Here is a 21,364-nt window from a genome sequence, read left to right as displayed (position 1 = left end):
AGAACTTCCCGCCTGGTATTTGAACGCCTTTGCAGGTAAGTTCCAAGGGGGGAAAAGGGGTTGGGACAAGAAGAGACAGCACCAAAACTCTGCCAGGCCTTCTTCGTCTTCTATTGTTCTTCTTCTTCTGGCTAAAACATTTATGCAAATTATAAACTGTACCTTAACTAAAACTTACTGTATTTTAAGTCTATAGATAACTTGTCTTACCAGGATGGCGTTTTGGGCTTGCTACTCTTCATACTTCTCTTGTGCGTAATTCTACACTAAGTGAAGTCTTCACTCTGTTCTCTTTTTCTTTCTTTTATAGGTTGTCTCCCTGTTCTGATTCAGGACTGTAGAGAGGGTGAGAAAATCAAGGTGAGTATATTTCTTTTATTATATCGTGTATGTGGTTGTATTTATCCTTCCCCTTGCCACTTATGAGATGAGAACTGGTGAAGCCTGTATGCAGTCACAGGATATAAATTCTTTGTCAGCCTTTATTCTGCAGAGGTCTAAGTAAGCGCTTCTCTGTAATTCCAAGTAACTATTTATTTTAGTTGTATGCGAAAAGGAGTTAAGCTCTTAACCTCTGACTGAAGTCTAATTAGTCAAAAAATGGTTCCTAAACCTTTAGGAATGTGCCTGCTTGCTCTTGTTCCTAGGCTTTTAGTAACACGCGTTTATTTACTGGAACGCGTTTAAAAATGAACCTTTTCTTTCTCTTGAGGGAGATTCGGGAGAGAGCGCTGCCATGCGAAGCCTCGCAGACAGCTTCAAACTATTAATCTCACGCTAGTCTGAATCCCTGTCAGAAAGCGCTAATGCTATTTTCGTTGACTCGCTGCATTCACAAGCAGCGTTATGCCTGAATTAGTTTCGGTTGATTGCCTCTGTGAACTCGACAACGGAAGCCTCCGTCTGACGAGTTTTCTCAGATGTTTGACTTCGCGCCTAAAATGTCAAACTTACTTTAGGCTCTCTTTAAAGCTGGCATTCATATTTTTGAAGCAATTACCACTAATGCTTCTTAGGAATTTCTCTGGCTAATTGCAGCTTTTAAAAGAAACAAACATTCGGTTGACTAAACGAGTACTAAGGAAATAAGTAGTGCTAGCCAAATAATTACTCCTGTATTCTTATCCTCTTTTTATTTAGTACCCTAACCTAATTAAAAACTTCTAGCATGTCCACAGAAATTTCGGAATTCTTTCTAACAGAAATATTATTTAACCAATATTATTTGCATGCTAACCTGGTTCTTGAAGTGTATGTTGACCGGCGAATTCTAACCCCGAGATTTCGCTTCTACCCTAGCTATCTTCCACGACGCCATGAATTCAGGTGTTCTTCTGGTGATTTCCTCAGTGAAGTGCACCGAGGAATGTTGAAGAACATTCCTCAGGCAGTTGGTACTACAAACACTAGACTGCTAAACAGCGATATGCTGTTGCAGTATGGAATTATTGGCAGCCATGTTGGAATTTCTGCGATGCCAGCAATTGCTCCAACTAAAGAGGTCACTTGCACTAGAAATGGTTTGTAACGAGAAAATAGTGGCCACGGTGGAGTTAGAGGGAGGAAACCTCCCGTGACTCCTGACACATACGTCCATTCCGGTGACTTATACCTCTGGTTTGGTTTTCTTATTCTTTTTGCTCTCTCAGGTATCTTTGTTTCTTCTTCTTTGGTTGGATTTTGACTTGACACTTCGTTCACTTGTTCAGCTCTCGAAGAGTTAACTCGTGTCAGTCTAAACCTCAGTCTCTTTATCTTATTTGGCCAAAGATCTCCTTTAGCATTTCTCTTTTGTTTTCCTTCTTTATTGTTTCTTTCTCCAAGCCAAGTTCTCTTTCTCAGAACTCGTCCTCCATGTATCTCATTGTCACTTTCCTCCGACTCTGTCTCAGTTGCTTCTGGTTCATTAACAGTTTTCTTTTCACCAACAACTCCCTTTTCTCCAACAGTCTCTTTTTCCACCAATTGAGATTCCCCTACTTCTGTCCCTCCTCGGGTCTCCGACATGCAATCTTCTTGCTGTCTACTTGTACCTTCACCTAGCTTGTTGGTGCTGTTCCCTACACCTCCTCGGGGTTTTTCCGCAATCTGTCCCTCACTATCTTTGTCTGTCCCTCTTTCTTCAATATTTATCTCAGGTGGAATTTGTCCACTTTCCTCATGTGATTCGGATGTCTCTTCTGTTGGAATGTTCTTTTCTTTTCTTTCTTTCTTTTTGTGTTGGTCACTGTCAAGCGGAACCTCAGGTACTTCTTCAGAATCTGAACTCGTCTCTGCAGTTTGCACTGTTCTCTTCAAAAATTCTTCTGGTGGGATGAAAATCTCCCTTGACTCATTCTCCCCACTTTCAGGATTCTTTTTTCTTCTTACTGCCTCAGTGTCTTCATCATCACTGGAATCTGATTCTTCAAAGTATTCTTTTCCAGTACCATCTCTTGGATTTGGAACTCTCAGTGTGTGACTTGCATGTATCCAATTTTTCACACCAGCACACTTCACAGCAGTCGTTGTGGTTAAGATGACTTGTCTTGGCCTTCCCCACCTTGGAACCAGGCAATTCCTTCTTCTGTGGACTTTTATCCTTACCCAGTCCCCTGGGCTCAGATCATGGGCTGGTTTCTTTTCAAGTGTGGTGGCGTCTTCTCCAACCTGGTGAAACACAGAATGAACTGCGTCAGCCAGGCCTTTGCAGTAATCCAAAATCATGTCATCAGTTATAGTCATCAGCTTGTTCACTGGTACATATGCATGCCTCATAGCACGTCCCATGATAATTTCATGTGGACTCAAACCTGTTGTTCTGTCTGGAGTAGAACTAATGGTCATTAGGACTAGAGGCAAGACATCGGGCCATTTCATTCCTGTGGCTAAGCACATTTTGCCAATTCCGTTTTTGATGGTACCATTCATCTGCTCAACGACCCCAGAAGCCTCTGGTCGGTAAGCACAATGTAACTTCTGCTCTACACTCAATGCTTCACAAATTAAACTCATGATTTCATTATAAAAATGTCCTCCTCTGTCTGATTCAATTGTTACTGGGAACCCGTACCTTGGGATGAACTCTCTTAACAGTAATTTGGCCACTGTTATCCCATCATTTCTTCTGGTTGGATATGCCTCCACCCACCTAGAGAACAAACAGACCACCACCAGGACATACCTCAATCTGTTGACTGGGGGCATTTCAATGAAGTCTATCTGCATTCTTGTGAAGGGTCCTCCCTCCCTGCCTATTGTTCCTAGGCTCACCACTGTTTTCTTTCCAGGATTGAATTGCTGACATATCCGACATCTCTGGCAGAGACTTTCTGCTATCAGTCTGAACTTGGGACTGTACCAGGTTTGCTTGAAGGCTCTTATCATAGCATCCCTCCCCAGGTGTCCTTGGCCATGATACATACTTGCCATTGTTGACACCATGCTGTTTGGCATGACTGGTCTTCCATCCCTATAGACCCACACATGATCTTTTTCTCTAGGTGCACAACCTGCTTTCACCCAATCTCTCATTTCCCTGTCTCCTGCCTCATCCTGCAGCTGTTTCACCTCCTCCCATGCTCCCACCTCATTAGTGAACATTAAGGAACAAGAAGATATTTCTCGCTCTTTACTCCTGTTAATTGAATGATTGTTTCTTGCACAATATTGTGCTATGTCATTGGCGAACTTGTTTCCCACAGTTACAAAATCATCACCATGACCATGAGCAGCACATGTTACAACTGCTAGTTCTTTAGGCAGCTGTATCGCCTCTAGCAATTTTCCAATTACTTCAGCATTCTTTATAGGAGTTCCACTTGAGGTCAGAAACCCTCTTTGTAGCCATAGCTGGCCAAAATCATGGACAACTCCGAAGCCATACTGGCTGTCAGTCATCACAGTCACTCTCACACTCCTCCCAATCTTGCAGGCTTTGGTCAGTGCCACCAATTCTGCCACCTGAGCGGATTTAACTCCTTTCAAAGGTGATGCTTCCACAACTTCCGAGACTTTGCACATAGCATATGCAGCACTCAACACTCCTGCCTCTGTTCTCAGACAAGATCCATCCACAAACAACACATGATCACTTTCAGGCAGTGGTAGATCTCTTATGTCTGGCCTTGGCTTTGTGCAGTAATCAAGTACATCCAGGTAATCATGATCAACATCATTTCTCACTCCCACACATTCAGCATCAGGTAACAGTGTTGCTGGATTCACATTCACACATCTCTCCAGGCTTACATTGATTGCACCAAGAATGACCTTTTCATATTTAGTCAGCCGACTATGAGACATGAATTGTGTCCGGCTCCTTGTTAAAAGGATAGCCACATCATGAGGTACGAATACCCTTACAAGATATCCCATTATGATTCCTTCACTTTGTTCCAGACTTTTACAGGTAGCAGCTACTGCTTTCAAGCAACCTGGCAAACCCACAGCTACTGGGTCAAGAGTTGCTGAGAAATAGGCAATTGGCCTCCTCAGACGTCCATGTTTCTGGATTAACACTGAAAGTGCACATCCATTTCTCTCACTACAGTACAGTTCAAAGTTCCTTTTCATAATCAGGCATTCCCAGGGCAGGAGCTTCACAAAGTCTGTCTTTTAACTCTCTGAATGCAGCCATTTCTTCTGGGTTTAGTTCTAATGGGTCTTTTACCTCACTTTTGGTCAATTTAATCAATGGTTTGGCAATCAGGGAAAAGTTACTTATCCACTGACGACAGTAACCCACCATTCCCAGGAACATTCTCACCTCTCTTTGTGTCATTGGGGCTCTCATTCCTCTAATGATTTTGATCCTGTCAATGGTCACCTTTCTCAGGCCTTTCTCAATATTATGTCCCAGATACTGGACTTCCTTCTTACAGAACTGCAATTTGGCTGGAGATACATTTAATCCTCCATCTGCCAAATGATTCAGCAATGCAATGGTGTCTACTTCACAAGCTTCACGTGTTTTCGATGCCACAAGTAGGTCATCAATATATTGGACCAAGACTGAATTTTCAGGCATTATCAGACTTTCCAGAGATTTCTTTAACAATTGATTAAATATTGAAGGGCTCTCTGTATACCCCTGTGGAATTCGGCACCATGCCAAGATCCGTTCTCCAAATCTAAAAGAAAATATTGGCTGGCTGTCATGATGCAATGGGATTGAAAAGAAAGCATGACACAAATCAATTACTGTATACCATTCTGCATCATGAGGTATCAGATACAAAATCACTGATGGATTTGGCACAATGGGACAACATGGTACAACAATCTTGTTAATTTTCCTCAAATCTTCTACTATTCTGAACTTTCCATTAGGTTTCTTTAGTCCCATTATTTGTGAATTACATGGGCTGCTCAATATTTCTCTTAACACTCCTTGCTGGATCATCTTTTCAATTAAAGGTGTTATTCCTTCAATTATTTCAGGTGTCAATCTGTATTGCGGTATGTTTGGGTAAACCACTCCCTCTTTCACAGTAATCTTTACTGGATCTACATTTCTCATCAGACCCACATCTTCTCCAGTAAAATCCCAAACTGCTGCTTTCACTGTCTGTTTCAATTCTGGGGGTAATGCATCAGGATTAAATATTGCATATGTTCCCAAAACCTCACATTCTCTGTTATCCATGGTCATTCTGTATAGAACATCCTCATCAGGTGTTTCAAAGGTTATTCCATCTGGAGTACAGAAAATAGTGCAATTCATCTGGCACAGCAGATCCCTGCCTAACAAGTTCACAGGACTCGTGTCACACACCACAAATCGGTGCATGTCTGAAAATTTCCCTATCCTGACCCTTACTGGTTCAGTAAGTAAAGTCTTAATCTGTGTGTTGGACACACCAACCACTTGGATTGCTTCGTCCGAGAGAGGAAGATTCTTTATATCAGCTGACCTGACTGTTGATCTCGTGGCCCCTGTGTCAACTAGAAAAGTGACATTTTCACCATTTATTTTTCCATCTACAAAAGGCCCTGCCTGGTCTATTTCTAGAGTTGCGCCAAGTACGCACTCCTCTTCCTCTCTTCGGCAACATCAGAAGTCTCCCTCGGAGTCACTTCCCTCATTCTTCAGCCAGTACTGAGAAACTGCGCTTGCGCGTTTTTGTTTGATTACCTGCTCTTCATCGTAGAATCCCGACTCTTGACTGTACTTCTGAGATCCTTTTCTCTGTGGCAAGGGTGGTTTTGGCACCTGATTCTGCTGCTTATCAGCCTTCTGCTGTTGCCGATGCTGACCACACCCCTCACTCTGCACCTGTGAATTCATTGAGGGATTATCTTCGTTAGTAGACGGTGGATTCTTACACTCGGATTTCCAGTGCCCCAATTTTCCACAGTTGTGGCAGGGAAACCTTTTCTTGGCTTCCTCAATGTTTCCTTTTCCTTTTCCCGGAACAAACCTGGGCTTATTTCCTGTGTTATTTGCCTGTTCAACCAACTGAGCTTCCTGTCTTTCTGCAACTTTCACCTGTGCCCACATTGCCTTTTCTTTTAGCTTTCTCTGCTTTGCCTCAATCTCATCACTGAAGTATTTTGCATGTCTCAGAATCTCATCAATCTTCTTACTCTGCCAGTCTACGGTGTGCTGCCGTATCATTTCACTGATTTCAGGCCGCAAACCGTACACAAATATATACACAAAATGGCTCAGGTCCTTGTCACCCAAGTGTTTATCTCCACTGAACTGTTTAAAAGCTAGTATCAGTCTTTCATAGTAAGCATGGACTGATTCTTTCAATTCTTGATGTGTTCAGTCTATTTTAAACCAGTCTGTTTCCTTGGGGGGTACTTTATTTTTCAGGAAGGCCATAACCTGCTCATACTTCTTCATGACCTCCGGGTCTGGAGCTCCTGTTTTTGGGTCTCTCTGATATTCCTTAGTGGGCCAGTCTACGACTATTTTACATTCTGCCCACAAGTCTGCTGGTACAATTATATCAAACAGACTATTTAGGTCAATCCACAGTACTTTTGACAGCTTTACAAACCTGTCGACTTGTCTGTACCACTCAACAGGCTTTTCCCTTAAACGAGGGAAATCATTTGTAAATGATAAAATATCCTGTCTAGTCCATGGGACATGTACGTACCCACCTCCTGGAATCTCTCTCATGGGGTAAGCTGTCACTGCCTTTTCTTTTTCTTTCAGAGGAAATGCCGAGTAAGTTCTATCTGGCCCATCCTCTCGCTTTTGGTACCATCTGTCTTTCCATCTTTCTACATCTCCCCATTTCTTCAGCAAGGCAATCATTTCCTTAATCTGTCCTGTTCGGCCTGCATTGTTCAGATTCTCAATATCCTTGTCTGAAAAATCCACTCGGTAAGACTTTTGTAAAGCTTTCACCTTATCCATGTCAATTCCCAATTCACTGGCTATTCCTTTCAACCTATCGTGTATGTTCTTTGCTCTCCATGTGACGCTTTTACACAAGAAGAGGATTTCCCCTTCCTGATAATCCTTCAGCGTTTCTGTAGGTATGGTTCCTACTATCAACTCTTCCATTTCAGCCAATCATTCAAATCCTCAGCAGTTATCACAGATTTTTCTGCACCCCCTGGTTCTGTCACTCTTTGCGGTTCTAAAATTGATCCTCTGTTCCCTTCCATACATCCAGAATTCAAAATTGAGTTAGTCTGCACACTCGATTCTCCTCCACATATGGTATGTCTCCACTGATTTTCTCCTGCTCTCCACTGTGTTTCTCCTGCTCTCATTTCTGCCTGCTCCGGAGGAACAATCAATCTATTGCCCACATATGGTACCGTTAATCCATTCTCACCCGTCCTCTGCTTGTCAAAAATAGGCATAACCGGACCTATTGTTACAGGCACTGTAACTGCCTCAAGATTTCTAGTCAGTTCTCTGATTTCCTCTGTCAGTTCAAAGGTAGTTCTTGCTAGTTCTCTGGTCTTTTCATCCTCAAGTTCATTCTCTCTCTCTTTCTATCTCTCTCTCTCTTTCCCTTTCTCTCTCTCTTTCTCTTTCTCTCTATCTTTCTCTCTCTCTCTATCTCTTTCTCTTTCTCTTTCTGCCAGAGAACAACTGCCTTTCAACTCAGGGGCTGTAGCCTCTGTCTTTATAATCCGCAGGGTGTTTCTTATTGGGGTAACTGCTGTTCCTACCTCCGGTTCTCGTCTATACGGGGGTGGTCTTTTGTAGAGCATGTCTTCTATGACATCATCATCAGACTCATTTGCCCCATATCTCCTGGTCTCTACATTATGTTCTTTCTCTGTACACTTTCTTCCTCCCGATTCCTCTATTGTTCTTACGGGATATAATCCTTCAGTCATACTGGCATCACGCCACCTTCTCATTCGTTCATGATGGGTTTCGCGATCATACTTTCGCCCAAACATGTACCTGTAGTTACCCCCACTCCTCTGCTTTTCTCGCTCATGTACTTCATCTTCCCATTCCACCAACGCCTCAAATTGCGTCGGCTTAGGCCGAGGCTCTAGAATCATCATCTTTTCCCGCAAATTTCTTAACACGGCCAGATTAAATGAGCCATGTTCTGGGAAAGCCAAAACCCCATCCTCTCTAGTATACTTCGCCCAGTTGTCTAACCAAATACAGGTATGATACCCATATTTTGCAACCATAAAGGATGCAGGGGTTCTGGTCGGAGGAAGTAACTCTCCTTCCCTAGTTATAATATCCTTATCCTTGTCGAACCAGGTCTTTACTTTACTGAATAAGGACTTCTTTTTCCTCTCTCCATTATGGTAATACATTTTCCTGTTTTTCGTAACTCTTAGTCTGTTCTACAACTGTACGATGTCTTATCCAATTGCAGCGCGACACACACTAACGCACCAATCTGGAACGTTTACGTCACCCTGTCTGTCTCCCAATCCTAGCACGGCGTACACCAACGCACCAATCTCTGTGCTTCCACCGTTCTAACCCACTGTCAAATCACAGCGCGGTCTCCCTGACGTCAGCAGTCGCTGCAGTCGCTTCTGCTCTTGTCTCCTGTTTCTCATCTACCCCTCCTTTACAAGACTACTTAGTAGACTTTGTTTCAACTTCTACGAGTCTGTTAGTTACAACATACAAACATCTCCATTGTCTGCTTCGCTAGCCACAGAACAGCAAAAGACCTTTCCCACGAGAATTCTGCCTTTCCCGAGAGCAGCGCTTACCTCTGCCCTACTACAGAATCGTTACTTCCGTTGATAAAGTAGCACATCCCTCTACTTCACCCTTCTAACAAGCATTAATTAACTGTTTCCCTCCGGAATGCTCCTAAGAGTTTCACGATTAACCAGAATGCCTTCTCATTCACGCCCTTTCATACCAGAAAATGTAGTACATTCACACAGAATTCTGTCTTTCCCGAGAACAGCGAAGAGTCTGTCCTACTACAGAATTTTATCACACGTTAACAAAGCAGCGCTTACCTCTGCCCTGTCCTTCTAACAAGCTCCGTGAATACCTATTACTTCTCTAGCGGTAAGCTTTAACGGAATACCTTACAGATCCCTGGGACCTAAGACCAGAGTTTCACAGATAACCTTCGCTATCATACACACTTCTTTCACATAGAAATACGTTTCTAATGGTAACACACGGCGATGCTACCTCATCGAACCCAGACAATGCGACGCGCAACTTCAATTGTCACACGTTTTCCCCTGTCTGCATACAGGGCCAACAATCCCGCCTTTTTCCGAGAGCAACACTCCCTCTGCTCTACTACGGAACTGTCACCGACTCCCTACGTCCCAGAAGCCGTTCACAATACATAAAACTCAATACGACTTCAACATAAAGTGTTAGTACAAATATCAATCAATAATCAACAAGCCTATATACACGCAATTTCGCTAGACCAAGACAATAGCTAACCATCATTCTGCTACCAAGAAACTGGAGCAGATCGGAGCTTCCGAATCCCCTCTACTTCCACGGACGGAATGATTCCACAGTCACACACGCATACTCACATCACACGCTGGTGGGGCCCATTACACCAACATTCACCCTAAATCATCCTATCCGTGCCTTGTAAAGGAGAAACACTTTCAAAATACACCTATCCAATCTGCCTGTACTTTGAGGTCAATGCGACCAGCTTAGTTGCTTATGAATCTAGCAAAATACATTAAGAGAATTCCCAATAAATTCAACAAACATGACAAGAAATAACCACCCGAGACAGAAATTCAAACAGATTGTTCATTTATCTAAATTGTAAGAAAAGCCAATTAAATGCAAATTCATTTCTCTCATATTTACCTATTCTGTCTAAATGTCAGATCCTAAGTCAGAACCGGTCCTCAGTAGGAGAAACAGAGTTTCCTGCAGTCATGTAGAGTCTCCGTCCTCTTCGTCAGCATAGGGACCTCGCATCATCAGCTCGGGAAGAAGTGGCACTAGACCTCTCTAGTCTACTATTATTTATACTAAAATTTACATTCTAAAAGTTACATTTCTGTATTCAGAACGGATGATTTGGCGGAAATAATGTCATCTTGGTACTTTTTCGATATTCTGCGAGATTTTCTCACGCATAGTTTGTCCCAAATAATGAATAGCAGAATTGAACGTCCATGACTAATTCGTTACTTTTACGGATGTCTCTACTAGGTGAATTTGTTTCAATAGTGGGTTCAAACAAGTTCGAATAGTCAACATTTCCACTTTTGTAACTTTTCCGTCTTCCAGGGGCTTTTGGCAGATGTCCTGGACTTGTCATCATGCTTATGGCTTTTCAGTTCATCAGAGGTGCAAGGTCACAGGCAGAGCGAAGCCTTTTTGTAAATTTCCAGCAACTCCAATGCAGGCTGCGGGTGGTGGCCATTTTATGACAGGCCACAATGGACAACTTTAATCAAGAATAAACACAAAACATAATTACTGCACGGAAATGATTATACAGTGTTATTCCCCTTACTAATACCCTTATGTGTATGTATTTATCTAGCCATTTGCGACATCAAAAGCCATTAATGCATATTAATTTAAAGCGCAAACACAATAAACATCACATAAGCAACATCCATTTCTGTCAATTTGCTCACCAACTTAGTTCACTTATTATTGTAGCCATGCGATAACATTTCCACGTGTAATTCTCTGGTTAATAGGGTTGATTAGTCAACATTTGACAAACTTTTAATACTTAATAATTAATCAGTAGTACTTTTAGTTATAACATACGAAAATGAAACAGGTATTCGGTTTTAAAATAAAAACCCCGCTCCATCAATGGCACTGAGGAGACTGAAGGGCAGCCCATTCGGGGTGGAATTATGAGGAAGACTGAAATAACAATGGCCATCCTTGAACGAGATACTCAGTACTATTGTTTTATGTCTCTGCAAGACTGATATTGTATTGGCTCATTTGTGACTGTATACATGAGGAATATAAAAGACGAGGTACTGCCATTTGGATTATATGAGTGCAACAACATTCCAGCATGGCTGCCGTAATAACTATAATGGCAGCAGTCCTTCCTTGTTTGCCATGATGATATCGTCCAATAAGATCAGTTCAAACGATTTTTAAATGCATGTTATTAACTCAGTTGCATAACGAACGTTGAGGGGGCCCCCTTGCTAGGTACAGGGAGGGCCCCCCGCTCCAGATTTAATCCAGAGCTCTCTGGCCCGAGTACTGTGCTGAGGGGCCCCTGCAGCTCGGGGACCCCCCTGCACCACGGCAGATGCGGTGGCCTGTGTTACGCCCCTGCATTAACTTTGCAGTGTCAACTTTATGAGCATTGAGGCAAATCACCGAAATGCGTTTGCTCATCAAATTAACTGTCTACTAAGACCCCGTGAGTGCTCCGTGTTTGTTTTGGAGATAAATATTCGCAAGCCCATCCTCACGATAAAGGATGCACCCCTCCTTGGAGTTTGGCAGTCTTTGTGGAACTTGTGTTGGGATATATATATCTATTACTTTGCCACTGGATTCAAGCTAGCCTGGCTGATGAGGGGTGTTACCCCGAAACCGGTCCCAGGATGCTTTTTTCCAGTTCAGGAAAGACCTGGCTTGGCAGTTTTGGCTGGACTGTTCCCATGAGGCACAAGGTCAAGACTGATTTGCATATAGCTGGGTTTGAACTGAAGTGGCGAAGTGAGCTAAAGAACGATGATGGATTCAACCCAAATCTGTGACTGGGAGTGAGTGTCTGCAAAGTTTCAGCAGTCCGTCCATCATCTCCTTGTGTTTGGATGAAAGTACAACCGTAATAAAAATGCACACGCTCCCAGATGTATAAAAGCGCACTCCTTGGATATCCTCAGCAAGTGAAAAACGGAATTTGAACTGATTACCTTTATTGTACTTAAACAAGTTTGCAAATAACAAATAAATAAGCACTATTAAAAAAAACGTAATACTTTAAGCAAATAAAGTCCTTTTACGACAAGAATTGCAGCCCTGTGAGTCCAACAGTGTAGTGCAAGACCTTATAATACCCTGGGTGTGGAGTGCATGGAAACACTTTGTGGTAAGTACCAGTTAGAAGGGAGTGAATGGATAATGTGGTAAGACAGACAAGTAACTGGTGGAAAGAGCAGAGGATTATTGAGTAGTTTGGGACTTGAAGGGGGATGAAGATGCACATGAAGTATAGTAAATGAGAGACAGTGGGGATGAGGACATAGTGATGCCTTGTTTTGAAAATACTTGTATTCGGTGTGGTTGAGAGATTAAGTATGTTCTAGGTGCTAAGGTTTTCTGGGGTCCTACGTTTACTCCATTTGCACAGTCTGTTGTCTCGGTTTCTTTGCCCTCAGTGAACAGAACACTGCCCTACATTAATGTAAATTTTAGAAAGCAAAATACTGATCTAGACTCTTGAGCCCTCAATGAACACAACACTGAGTCATCAGGACGCTGAGTCAGGCTTATATGCCCTATATAAGCATACTCCTGTGTGCCCCCAGTGACTAGCGCTCTGTGCTAGCTTCCTGTAACTTCAGTGAGCAGCTCGCTCTGCAACGCTCCTGTGCTCACTCACTGAGCAGAACAATGTTCTAGGCCTCTATGTCCATTGAGCATCCTGGCTCACGAGGTGATAAACCGGATAGTGTGCCCTAAGTGGGCATGCCATATTGCACCATGTGCTAGCGCCTTCTGGTCACTATGGACTCTCAGAGACAATATTCTTCCTCTTTCAGCCCCAGCTCATTCTCAGCCAGAACACTGACAGAATCATAAGGTAAAGGCCAACCTTGCATCATTTCCAACCTGTGATTCTTCCCCTAGACCGATAATGCCCACAGAATGTGTGAGTGATGGGTTAAATAAGGATACACAGTAGGACTGCCAAAGCCTGAACTGCCGGCCCAGCATTCTAACTGGGAGCACATGCGATCATGTGCATGTTACTACCTCCTTCTATGCAGAAGCTCAGGCTTGCAACATGTCATGTGTAATCTTGTTCACATCCCCCCAAACACTTATGAAGCTGTAAATCAGAGTTGTGGTCTGGGGACTGCTGTTGAGCCAAGAGAATACAGTTCTCATTTAGTTGAACAATGTGTTATGACAGCATCTCTCTGTGTTACAGTTCCCTTTTCTGTCCTAAAAAGGGGAAATTGTGTCTAACACTTCTGCACTAGTGAGAGTGCCAATAATGAGATTTGCATGGATTCTAGCACTCCCTACAATACAGAAAACTCCTTGGGTTCTGACAAGCCTGTGTTATTGGGAACTCTGCATATTCTCAAGTGCACCATCTCGGCCCCCTTCACCGTACTCCTTTCCTGTTCCTTCGGGTGATTCCTCAAAGCCTCAGCCCTTTCCTGCATGATTCTGCCACCTCCCCCCACCCAAAAGCATCCTCCTGTGGTGGTAATTTCTTTTACTTGAGTCCATGTAAGCACTGGCTGGCCCTGGGAGGCTGGAGACAGGAGAGATTATGCTGTTCAGGCACGCTGATTTCCTTACCGGGGGCGATATTGTAGCGCTGCTGCACAACTGGCCCCCAGTAACAAAACCAACCTCCCTACCCTTCCAGCCACCCATTGAAGCACCCAATGCCAGCCCAGCCCGTCCAGTCCAGCCTTGCTCTTATTTTTGGGATCACATTCAACCATTCCCTCTGGTTGCTATTCTGGTTAACTCTTCCTCCAGATTTGTGTGTGTTTACACAATACATTGAGACTGCTCACAGCATTTGACATTATTTCCTATCTCTACTAGCAATGGCAAAGTACACATTTTTCACTCAGATACAAGACCATCACCTACAATTGTTTAGCAGAAGCTCTTTCTGATAGGGTGGTACAAGTATGATTGTCTCATCACTTCCGTCCCATAATGAATACAGTTGATTTCAGAGTAAGTGTGGCCCTAAAGCAAACTTTGAACACATAGGTGTTAAGCCTGGGCCCTTTATCTCTAACAGCGTGCCCTCAGAGACCTGCAAAGGAATATGCTCTATTACAAGACCCCGTTTCAAATACTCGTTGACATTCTACTGCATGTTTTCAATCCTTCCTGAGAGCCAGATCTCAAATACAATGGCGTATGATCTATTACAGAACCTATTAGAGACAAGTAGAAATCATCAAAATAGCAAGATATTCCAATAATGCCCATCAATGATGACGAAGGCACGGTCTGGACTCCAAACCAGGCAAGCTCTTGCTTGAGAAAATCCCTGAGAAACACACATTTTGCCATATATGCCATCCACCTCTTTTCTTCATATGAGTAAAAGGCCCACAAATTGTGAATTGACCACAGCTACCTAGGTCCAATAAGTACCACTTTGGAGGCGATAACGATGTTGTTTGGAAACTGTTCTGAACGAATCGGTCTCGAAATTGTTTCCGAACTAATTGGCTCCTACACGTCCGAACGACCGATTACGATGCTTCCCAACATAGTTCGGTCGGACTTGCATTGACTTCAATGGGAGTATGTATTCCGAACGAGAACACAGGCGCTCATTGAACAAGCATTTACAATGCAATGGTCTCGGCATTGTTAAAGTTAGAGCTATTGGCATTGCTCATGACATTATTTTTGTTTATGTTTTTGTTTTTAAAACATTTAAAGAAACTGCATTGTTATTTACAATGTCAATAGCTTAATCTCTCTCAAATGCGAGACCTATTGCATTTGCACCCACACAGAGCCACACACACAAAGCCACCCACACACACAGAGCCACCCACACACATAGAGACACCTACACAGAGCTATTCACATAGAGCAACCCACACACAAATAGAGCCACCCACACAGAGCCACCGACACACACACTGTTACCCACACACAGACAGAGCCACCCACGCATAGAGCCACCTACAAAAAAAGCCACCCACACAGAGCCACACACACAGAGGCACACACATATACACACACACACATAGAGCCTCCCACACACACACACAGAGCCACCCACACTTACAGAGCCACACACACAGAGCCACACACACAAAGCCACACACACAGAGCCACACACACACAGAGCCACATACAGAACCACACACAGAGCCACATACAGAACCACACACACATACAGAACCACACACACATACAGAACCACACACACATACAGAACCACACACACACACATACATCTAGACACATACACATTAATCTTGTGAGCCAAAGCAGAAGTGGCACCGTTGTTTGTAGATCTTTGCATTTATCACTAAAAATTAAGCATTTAAAAGTCTTTGTTCAGTAGGTGATGAAGCTATGTAGTCATAATGATTATAGACTTTTTAAAAGTTCACCCTCCAGAAAATTCGTGCACCGGTCTCTGCAGGCATTCGTCTGGGAACTCACCATGGTTGTTGTTTGTACTGGCCCCGCTCCTGCATGGTTATTTCAGAGGAGACTGAATCGCATACATCTTGAAAAGAGCTCTCGCTGCAACATCACTTCATTCCAAAGGCATGGCATAGTCACACGATCTCGTGTACTCCCAAACGCAGTGAAGTGGTCACCATATGCACACACCGTGGTAACCATGGCGACCACGTCCATTCGCGCAGGGTGTGTGGGGGGAGACAGGGGGGAGCCCCACAGATGTGATTGTAAAGCCCTGACAACCCTTGTGTGTGTGGGGGGGCAGGGGGGGCACAGATGTGATTGTAAAGCCCTGACAACCCTTGTGTGTTGGGGGGGACAGGGGGGGTTGCATGAAACTGAAGGGAGCAGGGTCACTTTGATCTTGTTTGTTTCCGTATTAATAGAGAAGTTTTACATTGGCGGGAACAAAGGCGCAGTGGTAACTCTAGGATTACACATTAGTCGGCATTAAGTCTGTGTCATTGATTGTGGTGGGGAAGGGGCTAGCTCTATTCTGAGGGGTGTGGCAGTCCGCTAGCCTTGCTGTGCATCCCCGTGGCTTCCGAGTGGTCTGGCAGTCCGCTAGCCATGCTGTGCATCCCCGTGGCAGAGAGTGACGTCAGTAAAGATTTCCATCACAAGGAGTCGTCATTCATGTTAAACTTGAGCGACGGGTTCCATAGGAGCAGATACAACCTCACTGCATCAAGTGCCCCGTGGGCTTGTAAAACTAGGTGCAGCTGTAGGACACAGGCATAGGGTTGCATGGGGTGTAGAGCGTCCGTGTCCCATTCAGGGGTGTCTGGTTGCACTTAGGAGGCAGCGAAGAGCTGTAGGAAAACTTTAAACCCACGGGGTGACCGGTTTTGAGGGGCCATGCCTATTGTTGCTTTGACAGCCCTCGCCTCGCCTCCCCTCTGGCGGATACTGGTATGCTGTGGTTAGCTGGAGCGGGTCTTTGGAGGGGGGTGGTTCCTGGATTTCCTTCAGCCATGGTAACCCCGGGAATGCGGCAGTGACGGCCCGCCCGTGCTTTGGGCGGAGGGGGCTGGGGGTCGTCCAATGTGCGCTCTGCACGGGTGGGCGTGGGCCCCCTGTGTCCACATTCAACGGAATAAAGGTTTTATGACTGAAAGGAGAGGATTGTGTTCCTGTAGTAAAGGGAGGAGCGCCTGGCCGTGTTCCAGGCCTCTCCAGACACAACTTTCCTCGTGAACGGCCGCAGCCGAGCGGTGACTTCGCGCGGAGCGAGCCCGGTCCCTGGGGACGGAGAGGAGGAAGTAAAGGGGGTGGAGGGAGGAGTAGAGAGGTGGGAGTGTAGGGGCCGCCACAAGTGTCACCAGACAGCTGGACCTTAACGTTGTGCGCAGGCAGCCTGGGGAAGCTCGAATCAGGGAAATCCACAGCAGTAAGTTTCCTTGCATTGGCCGAGGCCGCAGGGCACTTCAGGCCAGAGACGGGGTGGCAAGGGCGAGTGAGGTCCTGGCGAAGGCGCAGAGACCCGGAGGAAGTGCGGAAGCGAACGAGGGGTTGGAAGCGGGCGAGGTGAGGGCCAGGAACACCACCGCCTTTCTTCGAGGCGAAGCAGAAATGCCTCGGAGAAACGCAGTGGCGGTTTCGAATTCGGGGGCGTGTTTTGCTGTTATCTCCTCTTGCCATTGGCTGGAGGAGATAATTCGACTTTCTGCAAAAAACACGCCCCCCGATCCGAAAAGGATGGGGCCTGATCGGAGTGACGGGACCTCTTCTCCAATGGCTGGCCAGCATTGAAGAGGCCAGCCAATGGAGAACAGGGGAGAAGAGGGGCGGGTTCAAGCCCCTCTTCTCCAAGTCATTAAATCTCCGACTTCCGGTTCTGCCTTCGGCAGACCGGTGGTCCTCGACCTAAAAAGGGGTAGTTGGGGAAAACCTTGAACCCTGAGGCGGGCACCCCATGGTGCCTGCCACATTGTGCATGGTTGGAAAGAGGGGTCCCTTGGGTGCCCCCATGGGCCCCAATCGGATGCCTCTGTCTGAAGGGGGGCCCGTAACAGGCCCCCAAGCACCAATTCCAGCAGCCCTTTCGTGTCAGGCAGACTGAATCGGAATGGCTGTCTGAATCGGTCATCGTAATCACTCGTTCGATAACCATGTCCATAGAGCTGTACAATTTGGCTCCGAAAGACTCGGACTGTACGACTGCCTTTCCTAACCGATTGGGACTGCCCAAACGGTTTCCGGGCATCGTAATTGGTCATTGGGAAATGCGTACAATTTGTTCGGAAAGATAGGTTCCAAATCAGATTCTGCAATACCGAATCCCATTCGGAGCCTTTCCGAACGACATCATAATCGGCCCCTAAGTGTTGATTGACTGTGTTAAACCTTATCATGGGGCCAGTTTTCTTTAGTCAGTCGCAATGTTGTGGTGTGTCCACTCCCCAAAAGAACTTTCATTCTGCCCATGGAATCAGACCTCCTTCTGCTAGTGGATGGTGGAGGGGTTTGCACTGTTTCCAAAGTCCCCCTATATGCAGCAGAAACAAATGAGGAATCCATCAGTGACACATTGGTAGCAGCGGCGGCTGGTCCTTTGGGGCTGAGGTGCCATGTCCCTCACCTTTTGCCCCTAAGAACAGTGTCTGTCAGGCTGAGCAAAGGTCAGCCTTACAGACACTCTTTTTTTGTTTAAGGTTAGGCAGCCAGGAGCTAGACGTGCTAAATGCGCAGGCTTCTGGCTGCATGAGCTGAACTTTGCTGTGCTGAGGATGTCACAGCTCCTGTGGGCGTGACCTCCTCAGCTCAGTAAAGGTCCATGAGGCCCTCCTCCTCGGTGACGAGGGGTAGCATCACTCATTGCCTCAGACTGGGTGCTGCAGTTTTAAGCCCTCAAGCTCCTACGGCTGAGTGTCAATAAGTGGCACTTCATCACAGAGTGGGGTGAGGGTCAGCAGTCTCACCGTTCTCATCCCTTTCTGTAACTAGGTTGGGACTGCTGCCTTCCCTCTTTGGCTGACTTAAAGGGAAGGCAGCAGTCCCAACCCTCCTGGGAAATTCGAGAAAGAGCTGCAGTAAAGTGTGATTTAAAAAAGATTTATGTTTGGTGTGTGCGTGAATATTTGGTAATGAGTGTTGTGAATAACTGTGTGTATGTGCACGCTTGCTTGAATGCATGGGAGTGAGTGAGTAAGAGGAATGGACATTTTGTCCATGACGTTCCTTACATATTTTTCTTTATATCTCACATAATAGGTTTCCTACCGGTTTTTTTTTACAACTTCCTAAGGAGAAGATTCCAATGCATTGGGAGAGGATGTAGCCTTTGGGCTAGAGAGGTCGACCTTGAAGCTGGGAAACTGGGTTCGAGTCTCGGCAATGACGTTCAACATCCTGCGATTCTGGGCAAATCACTTAATCTCCCCGTGCCTAACAAAAAAAATTAATGTGGCCTTCTGTAACGAAACTGGTGCTCATGTAAAGCACTCTGATACCCGATGTCTCGAGTCTAGTTTGCGCTTTATAAAACTCTAAAGAAAAAAAAAGAAAAAACTTTGTTTTAGGATTGATACATTTTATTCAATTTCTTAACTACTTTAATTTTTATGAAATGTATTATCTACTCCAGGTATGTCGATGGCTGGCAGCACTGAACATGAGTATGCAATTATAGATATATTTGTATTTTCTTTTTTTTAAAACAGCATGTATTGTAACATCCACATTGAAGCCGAAATATCAAAAAGTGGTGGGACGAAATATTTTTGCAATTTGAGCAGGCATACGATCTGAATCACAAATGTTTGAAAAGTACTTACAGTCAACACATCACTTGGTGAAACACAGAATCAGTGAATTGTCTAGATACAACAATCATACTGTACAATGGGAAATTAAAAATGGATATTTAGGTCAAAGCAGCAGATAAAAATATCTTACTTTTGCACTGTTTTCACCCAAAACTGCTGATAGATAATTTGACATTCACCCACTTACTACGAACTTGGAAAACCGTGACCAATCCAGAGTTGTAAACATTAAAATAGCAAGAAATGATATACACCTCTTCACAAATAGGATATTCTCAATCTTTATCCAAATAAAGCTCAGCAACACATTGTAAAAACACCACCTAAGCAAGCCTTAGAACCAACACAGAGAAACCAAGTCCAAAAATTAAAGGTAATTTTTTCATATTCAGCACAAGCTAAATAAATATTGAGAACTATGCACAAACATTGGACCTTTTTACAAAATGGTTAACATTGCAGATCATTACAAAAGAAAAACCATTAACAGTTTAAACCAGAAAATTCAGTTTGAAGGATTACGTGGTTAAAACAGGCATACATTGTGAAAACAATAGCAATTACCCATATGAAAGAAATATACCATTGCTTAAATTGCGCCTTTATCCATAGTATTATGAGGATCCAATCTATAACATCCTCAAACTATCCAACTCATCCCGATCCAAACCTATGCAATATATGTCTTTCAAACTATAATGTATCGGATTAAATATCGTGATTAGGGATGGACAATTAAGTCAAATATTGGCGAACATAAAATGATTCACAATTCCATAATGCAATCCAATGTTGTTCTGCATTGTATTGAAAATCATCACCAAATAGCATAAACTGAGATATCAATTTTGTTAACAAATAGAATCTCCTTCCAAGAGGATGATATGAACAAAAGGCCGTCACAACATGAATTATTGTTGTTTCATAAATTAGTAACAAAGCAACCTTTGGGGCTAAATCATAAAGATAACTGATCTTGTTTATTATAATTGGTTTGCTTTTTAAAGGGAGCTTGAAGAAAATGTCTTTTACTTTGATAGTTTTTTTGTCTTTGCGGAACTATAATGACAGCAGGCTTTTGTTCGCTCATGGCAACAGAACAGACAAAGTCAATTTGACACAACATTTGAGATTGTTAAGCCTGTTTGAAATGGACTGCATGTCAAAAGATGATTGTGTCTTTATTATTGAGTTAATTAATATCACTGAGATAACTTTGTAAATGTTTGAGGAAACCATAAACAGCATTCTTAGCAATACGAGATTTAATGTGTAACACTCACTGTTTGAAATACAGGAAAGAAGGCAAAATGAACCTGATGTTTGTATGTGGCGGATTCTAATCTGTCTCTTAAACACTGTTTGTATGTTTCTCGGAGCAAGTAGCTGATTTGTTAAGTTTTTGATTACTGTAAGGATATTTTTCCAAATACTTGTGACCATATATGTATGATTCTTCTAAGGATATCTTTATAAACCTATGATTTTTGCCATATATTGAATGTGGTTTGTTTGATTTGAATTGCAAAACTTGCTTGAAAAGACTGGACGTCATGTGAAGAAGAGAAAGACCCCAAACCACTTAGAGCAGATTCGCTCACTCACAGAATCTTGGTAAAATTTAAGCTTTTGTTGATTAATTGAAATGTGGAGGTTTTTGTGTGAACCAAGTAAAATTTTGTTTTAGCACAGTACAGAACCTTCATAATATCTAAATCATTTATATTGCATAGTGAAGGCAGGATATTTAAATATTTTCTTTTTTACATGGGTCGTAGTTGCCAGATGATCCAACCCCTGTTCC

At 43.8% G+C, this 21,364-nt stretch overlaps 1 long non-coding RNA gene across 1 annotated transcript in view; it reads left to right on the top strand.

Annotated features, from left to right (window-relative positions):
- Positions 1-21,055, top strand: part of LOC146866736 (uncharacterized) — a 79,678-nt gene extending 58,623 nt beyond the window's left edge. Inside the window, exons 2-3 of the long non-coding RNA XR_014960556.1 lie at positions 311-360; positions 19,007-21,055. This is a non-coding gene — a long non-coding RNA (uncharacterized LOC146866736). The remainder of the gene's footprint in view (positions 1-310; positions 361-19,006) is intronic.
- Positions 21,056-21,364: the final 309 nt, after the last annotated feature.

The sequence above is a fragment of the Triturus cristatus genome, chromosome 1_2 (genome assembly GCF_964204655.1).
Source record: "Triturus cristatus chromosome 1_2, aTriCri1.1, whole genome shotgun sequence".
Taxonomy (NCBI): domain Eukaryota; kingdom Metazoa; phylum Chordata; class Amphibia; order Caudata; family Salamandridae; genus Triturus; species Triturus cristatus.
This window is presented reverse-complemented; position numbering and strand designations above follow the sequence as displayed.